The sequence below is a fragment of the Thermobia domestica genome, chromosome 6 (genome assembly GCF_964235325.1).
Source record: "Thermobia domestica chromosome 6, izTheDome1.hap1.1, whole genome shotgun sequence".
Classification (NCBI taxonomy): Eukaryota; Metazoa; Arthropoda; class Insecta; order Zygentoma; family Lepismatidae; genus Thermobia; species Thermobia domestica.
This window is the reverse complement of record NC_137459.1, coordinates 303,308,739-303,322,308: the sequence shown is the minus strand read 5'-3', so window position 1 is coordinate 303,322,308 and position 13,570 is coordinate 303,308,739. Positions and strand designations below refer to the sequence as shown.

The 13,570-nt window shown below is 33.6% G+C and overlaps 1 protein-coding gene across 4 annotated transcripts in view; it reads left to right on the top strand.

Annotated features, from left to right (window-relative positions):
* Nucleotides 1-13,570, top strand: part of LOC145688540 (uncharacterized) — a 573,543-nt gene that overhangs the window by 260,836 nt on the left and 299,137 nt on the right. For all 4 annotated transcript variants that reach the window (XM_081762921.1, XM_081762923.1, XM_081762925.1 and 1 more), the window contains exon 4: nt 11,221-11,321. The gene's annotated coding sequence lies outside the window, so the exon portion shown is untranslated. The remainder of the gene's footprint in view (nt 1-11,220; nt 11,322-13,570) is intronic.

Here is a 13,570-nt window from a genome sequence, read left to right as displayed (position 1 = left end):
TTTGATTACATGTTGGTTTTATAAAACATGAATGCTGGAAAGAACGTTAAACTCAATATCAATACTTTTTTTAGACTTTTTTATTTCTTAGGACAACGTTAACAATTAACTATCACGGCAATTATTGCACTGAACTTTGTAACCCATAGTAACCAGAATAACGTAGTTGTCATCACTTCAAGCTTCCACATACACACATCGAGAATATTTTCTTCAACCAGATTTTTAGAATAGGAGCTGTGGTTCATGTTTCCTATTCAACTTTTACTTAATTTGGTCCGTTGAATATCTGTGCATGTGTTTGTGCGTACGTGTGGCTCTATGAGTCCTTATGATTAGTAGTGTGCGTGAGTTCAGAAAACAATTTTCATTGTTCTGCCTAGTCATCCACATCGTGACTTTCAAATGTAAAACTAAACGATCCATTGGGAAGCAGGTTGAGAAGAGGAAAAAATGACGTTTTGATTCACATCATTGCCTCTCTTAATATAATATGAATCAGAAAGAGTTATGCATGCTTAGTCATTATCTGCTATCGTGGATATAATCTGAGCTGAGAACTGAAAGAATAACTATAGCTTTGTGATATTCCCGAAGACAAAGAATGTCTACATCCACCTATTGACTATTTTTTTCCCTTTTTTAGTGATGTCAATGCACTCGCTGTTTTCTTCTTTATTTCATATCTATTAGCTACGTACGTATTAAAGCTTCCTGTGTGTAAATACAAACCTACTTAAGGCACTGCAAAAATATGAACCACTTAAAATGTATATGTTCATTTCTCAATACACTAGTTGAGTCAAAACAGTCGGCGTTGCCCCTTTGTACCCAACTGACCATCAAGAGTTTGAATTCCTCTGAATTTCGAATTCCCTGTGGTGTTCTTTAACTGCATGGGTTAAAGCTACGTTGGTGTATATTACATTTACTTTGTTTTCACTTACACAATTGAACCACTGATTGGAAAAAAGGAATAAGTACATTTTTTTGCGATTTTAACCTGAGATAGCAGATGTGTTCCTTTAAGATAGTTGCATCGTTGAGTAGAAAATTGGAATGTTTGAGCAACTCTATGTGACCAATGTAGAAGGCAAAATCTCTTGCTGATTAGAAAAAGGGAATAAATACGTTTCTTATTTCCTTCTTACAGTCACTACAGGACACGACCACAACTGTGAGACTGTGTGTAAGTAGACAACCACCAGAGCCCTCTGCTTTCGTTACGATACTTCGCCTTCTTTTTGCATTGCACATCTATGGAGAACTTTTTGCCCCAATCACTTACAGATTTACATGTTTTCAGTGATACAAGTGGTGGTCAAAACTGCAATCATTCAATGACATGAATGCTTTTCAGCCTGACCGTATCATAACGGTTCCCACTATACACCAATATTTGCCTGTCAGAGGTCACAGTTTTTACCATGTGACCGAAATTTTGCTGTAATCAAACCAGAACTCAAACGACACAATCGCATTTATTTACCAGCACAGTATAACCACATGATTACGAATGCAACAAATACTGATCCTCCATTTCAGGTTTACGAAGTTGTCAATGAAGAAATCTTAGATTTTAAACATTGGTGGTAACCGCTTTAGAAATCTTCAGGTAGAATTGTGGACAAAACAGTGAAATTCCAAGTAAGTAAATAGAGACACTGTTTACAAAGCAGAATCTCCAGGTTATGTCCAAGCTCATAAGTTTATCAATGGACTAAGAACTGATATTTTTCGATTACTCAAAAGTAATGTCACAAACGTTGCACTGCCAACGTCAAAGGCATACGATTGGCAAGTCTCGATCAATCAGAAAAAGATCAACGATTCTTCACAAATCATCAAATACATACCTGACCAATACAAACAGTTTTATAGGATGATTTGTTCATGGAAAACCACTGATCAAGAAACTGTAGAAGACGAAGATGCAGATGGATAGGACCCTATGTAAACCCATTCTACTGTGACAAGGTATTTTGCTACGTATTTTGTTCAGTTGTCTATTGTATTACTTTTCTTACTGTATGAATAACATGTGCTGTACAGAAAAACGAACGGTGACAATAAAAGTGTTAGAAGCCTAATATGCGTGATAGTTCGAATACATATATCCAAGATTAACATACAACATTGCATTCAGCATGTATATTTTCATAGCTTTCTATCAAACTGCACACCCTACACCCTATTACATACCCTACACACAATTACAATTGCACCCAACTTTAATTGATTGGAAAAAGGGAATATTTTTTCCATTTTTAAGCTTTTCTAACCAACTCCAGGGCTGCAATACAAGATTCTTCTTGTTGTCTTAGTGTTTGTTAGTTGTTTTGCTACAAGTAATCAATTATACACTTTTCGCAACAAATACAAACAACGCCTCTAGAAGGTTTTTTAGCGTTATTGAAAACTTAGGTCTGATGCACTTATTCCCTTTTTCCAATCAGTGATTCAATTGTGCTGCTTCCTTTATCATTAGAACTTCGACCGCCATCTGTTGACAATTAATGAAGTTCTGACTTATTTCACTTTTTCTAATCATATACAGACTTATCTAGAACTACAGTAAAACCTGTGAACTTGGCCACCTCTCTAAGTTGGCCACCTGCTTATCTTGGCCTGGTTCGTCTTGAACCTGCATTTTCCCGTAAGACATTCGTTACTTATTACTCTGTAAGTTGGCCACCTGGCTATCTTGGAAGTTGGCCACATTGAAGCAACGTTTACCCTATGGTGATAATGATAAATTTACCTGCGTATCTTGGCCACGCAAAACACCGTTTTGTTATTTTTCTTAACTCTTTCGTATTCCCATATGAGAGGCAGATATTCTATATTTGTGACTGGACACAAAAAGCATGTATTCGCAATATTTGTTCTTGAAGGTCAATAGCCAGAACACTACCCTCATAAAGGGGTGGTGAAGGAAGATGTGAATATGAAAAAGCACGTACAGGAATTCAGGAAAGGTTTTACGTATTTGTTTACCCTGTCTGTTTTGGTAAAACCGTTACCTATATCGGCTCCTTTCATCATTGGAGAGCTTTAGTAATTCCGGAAAATTCTCAAGGTTAAAGCTAACCATCTCAGTTGTCAACTGTTGGCACTTGACGGCTTGTCGAAAGGTAACGGAGAGTATCAGATATGAATTCCTTGAAGATTTTCTCAAAACATCTTTTGCTCCGAGGGAAACACTTCGAGCTTATTAACAAGAGGTAGTTAACTACAAAATTAGAATGTGCATATGTGCCAAAGAGAATAAAAGAAATACGTTTCTAATTAACCACCGTCAATAAATTCGTATAATAACTGATTTGCTATTTTTCGAAAGGTATCTACAGAAAATATTTGTCACTGTCGAAAAAAGTCATATAAACTGCACATAAATTGTTCAATTTATAATTTTGTTTTTCTTATTTTAAATCTGAATAACTCAGTGTGTTACAATATCAGTTTCAATAAACTGCCTACATACGTTTCTATGTTGTGGTTGTTTGTGTTATCGTGTTTTCGATCCGAATAACTGAGTGTACCTGACTAGTTTTCAGGAAGAGAAAGGTACATATATTCTAGTACTGTATAGTGTTATGACTACTCTATATACATTATTTAAAAGTAGCTGTCGTGCCATTTCTTATTAAATTTTACAGTAAAGTAATACATACTAGAAATCCTATTCTAAAAATACAATAATGACGCTTTATTTCTGTAACTTGGCCACCTGTCTAAGTTGGCCACTTTTTAATGGAACCGATGGTGGCCAACATAGACAGGTTTCACTGTACTTTCTTTGTATAAGTATTTTCTTTTTTTTAAAAAAAAAAAAATACTTACAACACTAGAAGTTTAACCTGCTCAACTGTCCTCAAAGTATCTGTGTTCTTGTCACTGTCAGATTGTATCTGTGTTATGTAAGATTTAAAATCGAGATGAATTGAGATGCAATTAAGTGGAAAGTGTCCCGGTTGGGACGAACCTTGAAAGTGGCTAAAGTGCTTACTTCCTATGCATGCGATCCACAGTTTGATTCTCGTTAGTCAGGGGTGCCCACAAGGGGGGGGGGCTATGACGCAAACTGCGTCGTTGAAATATTTGGGGGGTTAAAAATCTATATAAATATGTTTGAGGGGGTGTAAAAATCAATCGAAAGTTTTTTTTTTCATGGAAGAACACCTACGGATAGACAATTGAGGGGGGTGCGTCATGGACATGAGGGGGGTGGGCACCACTGCGTTAGTAGTACTTACATTAAATACAAATCTGAATAGTGGTTCAGATTTCACCTTTAACAAACATGAAAATGAAATATTTTAGTTTAACGTCCCAGATTATACGTGTTAGGCTAAGAGGGACGATGATTAACCAAGCGAATGATGATGGAAGAATTGGTGGAATGAAAATGTGGAAGGAAACGGAAGTGCCACTAGAAAACAAACGGACGCGATGTTATTCATCATAAACTTGCTTGGCTGGAGATCGAACCTGGACCCCACGCATAAGAGGTTAGCGCTGTGCCAATGAGTAACTGTGCGTCCACCCCATCTTAAACAGTGTATTGTCTTCATTAACTTAAGACTGAAAAAGGACATGGAAATTTCAACCAACTAAGTGCAAAATAATTACTCAAATGTTTATCTGGCTTTAATTCCTAGAATAATTTCATTATTAACAAAACGAAACTGACCAGCACCAATAACACTTGTATTGCATTACCGACACTGATACAGAAACATTGCTAAGGTATATTTGATGTTTTGGTCAGCCCAGTGGGAGCTTATGTGTTTCGAATCCCATGTTAAGTTGTAGGCTCACGTCTCATATAGCCAAGCTGGGGAAAGGAACGCTAAACTGAAATCAAACAAAAAAATAATTTTAAAAATACTGCGGAATATTTCTAATATCTGTAACGAACAATATACAAATAATATGTCCATGAGTTTAATATTTCAATATAAATTTGGTCAGCAAACTTATTGTCTAAATTTGTCTAGTTGTAAAAACTCAAAATTTGTCTAAGATACCTAACGGTCCAGTACTGTTATGTGTATTTAGCACTACTTTTTACGAAAAGCATAACAGATCAATTGCGGCATTTTTCATTGAATCTTTCCCGCTAGTGGTTAAGGTGTTTCTTAAACAGAAGCATTTTTATATTATTGATTTAACCACAATTTAGTTGTTTTAAAATTAATGTCCGATATAAAATTGTTTAATCACTATATGCACTAATTCAGCTATGCGCAAATTAATTGAACAAACATTTTTATTATGTTTTGTAGAATTGTATAATCACTTCCTTAAATCCATTTATTGTTGATTTAGCGAACTGGGCTACATGATTATTATTTTTAAAATGCAGCTTTGCATTTATGTATATTAAGATACGTGCATTTTCGGGATCGTCTACATCATTATTGTATCTACATCTTCCTCACAATAGAGGAAATAGTGATATGAATATACTCATTTAATATTAATATCGTTATAAATAATAGAGTTGTGTCGCATGAACAATGAACCTATAAAGTTCTATATGTAGATTTATCATTTCTTGATGATCGTTCTATAGTTGAAACTGGTACTAAATGTCATACTTATCACCACTGTCAAACTGATGAATAAGGCTATTGTTTCGGGTGGAAAATGCATGCAGTGATTATAATATTCTCCAATCTTTAATACAATATCACAAAAGGAACTTTAGATAATGTGTTTATGATAATAAATCAGAGTTATGGTTAAAAAAAATGAAAAATATACGTTCTTGACATCTAAGACTTCCTTTATCATAATAATGTAAACGTCATAAGCAGTAGCATTTACTTTCAAGCGTTTGAAGGTAAAACGAATGAGTAGTGTTCTTCATAATGACTATTAACTCTGTATGACATACAGTACATAGAAATTAACATACCAATAGGTTTTTACAGACTGAATTTTATCGAAGACAGATCTTAGTTTGTAGTAGCAAATATCCAGTTTTAACAAAATATAATAAGTTTAAAAAGAAAAATAAAGAAAATCTTCAAAGCCACACGGTTTTAAATATGTAACATAAACATGAAGAACGAAGGTGGAAGGAGAATCTCTCGCACTTAGAAAGGCCTAAACACTACAATCTCGTTGTATCTGTTTATATTTATTTAAATAATAATCTATTACGTTAGTGAAATATAAAAGAAACATAGTAGAGGAAACATGGTATTTTTCTTTCTTTCTTTCTTTTTTTCTTTTCTTTTCTTTTCTTTTTTTTTTGCTGTTGTTTAATACAATTTAATATCGAGTTTCAATCTCAATATCAGTTTGCAATCCCAGTGCAACTAGCTCTTTTATCTTTATTTCTTGATTTCCCTTCTACATCTGTTAAAAATAAAAATTAATTTATTCCCACGATAAAAAATCTTGTAACAAAGACAAGATCATTTTGTATCAAAACTGTGATAACTAACTAAGTGGAACAGGTGTTCGCTACTTTTCGATAATTGAGTTCTTGTATTCGACAACAATCAAAAAATTAATGCTAAGATTTGTTTGACCATTTGCTTTAGCACTGTCTTGGTGACCTTAAACTAATGCGATCTAAACATGATTTATAAATGCAGTACTCAAATAGAAGGCCAGCTTAGTAAATTCAACTACAATCCTTATTAAGTCTGTTCACGATGTGAAATATTTATTTCAAATAATATAATCCTGACAGATTTTGCCGTCCCTCGAAATTTGTGGCACAAGCGTGCAAATGCACGTGTTGCACATATGGTGGAGCCGGCCCTGTATACAGCAATGTCTGAAATTGTTTATTCTACACTATAATGCTCAACTAATTTCTTCAATATATATAGGGCCGGCTCACAGGTAGCATATTATTGAACCTTTGAACATACCAAAACACGTATAGCTCAATTATACTCACAGGAAAACATGACAATATTGTAGACCATTGTGGATGTACTAAATGTTCCATCTTGAAGCTATAGTCCGTCGGAAAAGGTCGGAATGATTAAACAAAAGATCATAATTTATGACCCATATGTTAGATGAAGGTAGGATAAAATATCAATGAGTGGTATATGGTGTAGGTTTTCAATGCTGTTAATAGCATATCGAGTACATATTTATACGACTAAACTTTTACAATGTCGATTACAAAAACGTACATTTATTTCATTTTTGCTCAGTTCTGGATGTGTCATATTTCCTTGGAAACTGAATATTACAGCAATATTAGCATTAGCTAGTACCTACAAATAATAATAATAATAATAATAATAATAATAATAATAATAATAATAATAATAATAATAATAATAATAATAATAAACACAGTAATAATATTGAAGCTGAAGCAGCTGTTTGTATCCGTGGAAATAGAAAACATTTCCCAATTTTCCTATAAACCCACCCAAGTCATATTTTAGGGTTTGATAAACAAGATATTTCCCAATTTTCATTAAAATAAAAAAAAACACCCTATTCACATCTTAGAACTTGATGAAGAGGACATTTCCCAATTGTCCTAAGAAAAAAAAGACCCATATCTTAGGGTTTGACAAAGAGGATATTTCTTTCCAATTTGCTTGAAAAAACATCCGATCTATATTTTAGAGCCTAAAAAACAGAACATTTCCCAATTTTCCTAAAACTCACCCAACCATATTTTAGGGCCTAATAAAGAGGACATTTCCCAATTTTCCTAAAACTCACCCAACCATATTTTAGGGACTGATAAAGAGGACATTACCCAGTTTTCCTAAAACTCAAACAACCATATTTTAGGGCCTGATAAAGAGGACATTCCCCAACTTTCCTAAAACTCACCTAACCATATTTTAGGGCCTGATAAAGAGGACATTTCCCGATTTTCATAAAACTCACCCAATCATATTTTAGGGCCCGATAAAGAGGACATATCCGGGTAAAAGAGGGCATCTGCTAACCCTAAATGTACAGTATAGCTAAGTAATAAGATGTTTGCTTCTTTTCCACTATCCTCTCAATTGTAGTTACAAAAACTGAAGTGATTGTGCTGTTTAATACAAAGATTTTTTTTTTTAATCAATAGCTCCTCCAATTCACATAATGTAATCAATTTTGCATAGAGGAAGAAAAAAAATGACTTGCGTATCACTTTGCGATGCAATTCACTCTTCACTATAACCCACCAAACAGAATTGTTTGTATAGACCATAGAAACTTGCGGCTTCTAACGAGTGAAAGTAATAATGATCTCGGGAGTTTGTTCAAGGTCTTAAACATTTTTCTGTGACACGTCTGTGTGGCGTTACTTTGAAAGACGATGTTCAAAGTCCGAACTCTTGCCCAATGAAAGTGTCCTTAGATTGTGTGAATAATTAGAGACAGTGACTCGTCAACTTCATGGAAAATTGCCCGAAGAATCACGTCCGCGCAATGTAATTAGAAACTAGCAGGAATTGAGCGACGGAATGACCTTCGATTCGTACTGCTATATTGAACTCTTAAAAAAAAAGAAAAAGAAAAATCGGTTTCATTTTTCAATTTCTTTTTTTTTTTTTCTAAAGCTTTGTGATTGCAAGGTCAGAGCTACTGTTTTGTACCAGGAACACTACCTTTGCTTTCATTATAAACAGTCTTTCACCGATGCATTTTGTGTAGGTTTTGTGTCTCTTTTCATAACAAACTATATCTGTATGCATTTTCTCCATAAAAAAAAATGAAATTCTGAGAATTAAAAAAAATATTAGAGACAAATAGGTTATATTGTACGTTAACGCCTTTTTTTATTTTTCGTTTTGAATTTTAAATAAACAAATAAAAGAAAAAGGAGAGAATGAAAGAAAAAGCAACCCATTAAGTTTTTTTTTTTTTTTTTTTTTTTTTTTAGAACTTAAGTAATCATGCTATATAAACCTAAATTTCTTTCTTTGAGATTTAGTTTAGTGCAAAGACTGATTTAACATTAAATGTTCTTTTAAAAATTGCGTTTCAAGTGTCTGCAATAGCATTACACAATTTGTGATTTATTGATCTGTTTAAGACTTTGATGATCCTTAAAAATGATTATCCACTTATAAAGCAATGCTACTAAACATATTGTTTTTAGCTTTAGTTAATTCACGGGCTTTTCCGTGTTCATTTCTGACTCGTTACGTCATTCTTGCATATCTTATACAACAGGATCATAGGCCGTGCCCACGTATGGCAATATAGCCCCCCCCCACACACACTTTAGAAAACTGAAACAATGACTAGATCATTCTTTTTTTACTACGTTTGTACCGTTTGTACCGAAAATATTTTTTGTACCATTTTCCTTATAGGGTTACTTGAGAGGTCAACTGGGGGGCTATCTTGGCGCCAAGATAGCCCCCCGTATCACAGCACAAAAAATTGACATACACCCTTCGAAAGCAAATCTTTTGTACCGTTTGCACCAAATGTCATTCCCTCTTTGTCGAAAAGTATCAGGGTACAAACAAAACCTTTTTTCGGTACAAACGGTACCTACGATTTGCTTTCGAATGGTGTATTTCAATCTTTTTTGCTGTGATACGGGGGGGTAACTTGCCGCCAAGATAGCCCCTAAAATGTCATCCCCTCTTTCTCGAAAACTATGGAGTACAAACAAAACTTTTTTCGGCACAAACGGTACAAACGATTTGCTTTCGAATGTTGCATTTCAAATTTTTGTGTTGTGATACAGGGGGCTCGAAAACTATCAGGGTACAAACAAAACTTTTTTTCGGTACAAACGATTTGCATTCGAATGGTATATTTCAAATTTTTATGCTGTGATACGAGGGGCTATCTTGGCGCCAAGGTAGTCTCCCAGTTGACATCTCAGGTAACCCTATAAGGAGAATGGTACAAACGAAAATATTTTACGGTACAAACGGTACAAATGTAGTACAAACGAATGACCTAGTACAATGAAACGTAGTACAAACGAACGTTTCAATTTTCTAAAGTGGGGGGGCTATATTGCCATATGTACCGTGTCCTACTAAATGTCTTCGCGGCCCCTGTGCACTTGTACGCGGTCCCCGATCAGCGAGTGGACCACGGTGCAGGAAAGTATTGTTCACACTCCCCAAGTAATCGAGTTATTTTGAAGATATAACAATTGAAACTTGATCTCATTGCCAGAAGACATAACAACGGAACCACTTGAATTGATTTATATAGTTATGGTTCTCCAATATATCTGCGGAAACTACTCTCTTTGGGTTTTTTTTGCTGTAGTAATGGCAAGCACGTAGACGGGTAACATCATTAAAGCAAAACAAATTAAAGATATGTTACACAAAATTTTGATAATTATTAAGTGATATGTTAGTCATCGGTTTCGCTTTGTTTCAATGGTTCTTTTGTTATACTGCGTTCAAGAGACCGGCCTTAGATGGCTTTTATATGCAAGATATTGTGTATTGCACAGTTCGAGCTGTGGTATCACTTTTATATTTAAATAATTGCATATTTTTGACATTACTCACATTTCAACAATGGGGAAGGAGGTGAAAATAAGATTGCTACTGCTCTGAAATGTTATAATGTACGAATTCACATACGGGAAATGAATAACAGAGTAGTTTAAGCATTCTCGGGGCTCCATCGTCGGGGGTCATGGCATGTTTCACTGCTTCCAATGACTATTGTTACGGCTTTGTGTTAAACTGAAGAATACATCATCATAGTCGAATTATGGCTAACGAGTGCTTAAATGAATAAAAGCATCTTCAAGCTCCCTCGTGACTAAACGATTTGCTTATACACCTTTCGCGTGGGAGACCCCGGTTCTATTACCGACAGGAGCTCATGTGGTTCAGATCTCATGTTATACAGTAGGTCCACGTCTCATATAGCCTGGAAAGGGACTCTAAACAAAAAAATAAGATAGGCGATCCTGTTTCTTATACGCTAATACTTACTATTTTATCGAGCGTGTATTTGAATTAATTATTCGAAGAACAAAATACATTTACTTTACGGATTAGCTTTGATCTAATTGCAGGCATCAATATTGGTGATGTTTTATTTTATTTTTATTAGTTGCATAAAATATTACTTAAAGGACTGTTGATATTTTGGATACCGTACTGAAAGTAAACTATGAAATCAATACTGTGTAAAGTGTTATGTACTGTATTATATGCATTGAAAAACTAAGCACCAATCCAACTCTCTTATCAAAGTTTCACCGATATTAACTATTCACTTTTCTTGTCTTTGCAGAGTGAAACAAATGTAGAAAACAGATTCAGAAGGCACGTTTTATTATATATATATTTTTAGAATATCAGAGGCAGAACGACCGTGAACCATTCGTCAGAAAGGTAAGAACATAATAACTGTAATATACAGTGGCGTATTTAGGATTTTGTTTAGGGGGGCTATGCACAACACGTGAACAAGCACTTATATTTTTTTTTCCTTTTGGGTGTCGACAAATTTTAATAAAATTGTGCATATAACAAATTTATTTCGGGAGGGGCTTGAGCCGATAGCCACCCCTAAAGAAGCCACTGATAATGTACTTGTTTCTCAGTTAACAAATTCTTAACATTTTTCTTTTTCTTTTTTTTTACATAATTGTTCATGAAAAGTAAATAAATAAATAACTCATTATATTATTTTTTGTATTCCTAAAGAAAATGTGCAATTTCATATTTATTTAGTAGAATTATCTTCATTTTGAACCCAATACAATTTTCGAATTAAATGTTGTGGAATTATAATTGCGTCGTTCGGAAATAATTTCAAATGAATTGTCATACTCTCAAAAATGCTACCAATCTTATTTCAACTTACAAACTATACAGGGCAGAGAAACGTTAATTATTAACGAAACTAATATTGAGAGAAAAATTAATATATATATATATATATATATATATATATATATATATATATATATATATATATATATATGTGTGTGTGTGTATCGAATCTAACGTTTGTGCAATGATGCCAGGTAAGAAAACAAAACTAAAGCAATGGTGGACGTTTCTTCTGAAAACCCCTTAATTACTGCTTCTCAATTCGAATACGGTTTACCTTACGACCATTTCAAATACCACAATAAGTAGCATGAATTGGTAAGAAATATATATATATTTTTTTTAAATGTATTATGTTGTAATTAAGAAGCAATGTATACAGTTTATTATTATGAATGTATATGTATATGATAGATGGATTTTAAAGCAGATACTAATTAAGCTCAGTTAAAATTCAGAATATCATAACAATCTACTAACAACCAAACAATTGTTAACTCCTAACTTTTTTTTCATTGTGTCACCCGCTTTAGACATATTCCTCATCCTTCAGAAATAATTTGTGTAAGCCTTCCATTGCATTGTTTCTTGTCTGTTCTACTGTGTTATTTCTTATCTCAGTTTTCCATTCATATTAATGTTGATTCTATAATGCAGAGTGTACCACACATTTACGTATGTAAGTAGAAACAAGTAATGATTCTACTTTTTTTTCGTGGAAAACAAATTCCACTTGATATATATATATATATATATATATATATATATATATATATATATATATATATATATTGTTCTGCTAACGTATTATTCGTACGTTAAGCTGACGAATTTCGTTTTGAGAAAAAGCCAACTTAAAGAAAGACAATGAAAACATTTAGGCAAATGAAGGTTAAATGAATGTTTAACAATCCTTTATGTTCCGAGCAATCTTTTGTATTATATGCTCATTAAATGTGCCTTGGTAGTTGTGAAATCACACAATAAAACATTTTTTTTTACATATATATTGTTTTTCTTTTGAAGAGGAATGTTTCCTGAGCATCACCCCTGATTAAAAAGAATCTCCCGAAATCGTAATGGAATTTTAAAATATTGAATGAATCTATATTGCTATTGATTTTATTCATGGCATTTTCACCATGACCGAGATTTTTTTCCAGTTAAATTGCGGTTGACACTTTTAACTTTCTTCGAAGAATTGATTCTGAAACTTACATCAGAAATACTGGTCTGCATATCCTGATTTTTCAAAATCCACAGTGACTAAGTAATTTTGTAAAATAAAAATTTCAAAGTAATTTTAATTAGGGTAAAATATACGTTATCATTTACAAAAAAGTAATCAAGGAAGCTTTTAAAAATCACAAGTTATTTGTGAGAACCTTTTTTAAATATTGTCTACGGTTTGTTTGCTTTAGCTTAATCAGCTGAAATACCCGTTGATCGCACGGGGAGAATAGGTTTATGTAAAATACTCTGAAAAAAACGTCTATTATCCGGACGGAGGTACATTGTACAAATATACGGAATACGTATTTACTACGGATATCTGTACAGAGTATACATGCTACATACGCACTTTTTTTCTGCTTAGACGTTACATCATGCCTCTGCAGGATGTCTGACAGCTAACAGTCTTCCATGCATTGCATGTGTATACTTATGTTATATACGTCAGCTATATGTTATATATATATGTCCATCTGTATCTGGCATTATTACTGCCTATACACGATTCTTTGTTTGATACGGAAAGTACGTGTAGATGGAGCATTTATACGGAAAGTATTATACTCGTAAAA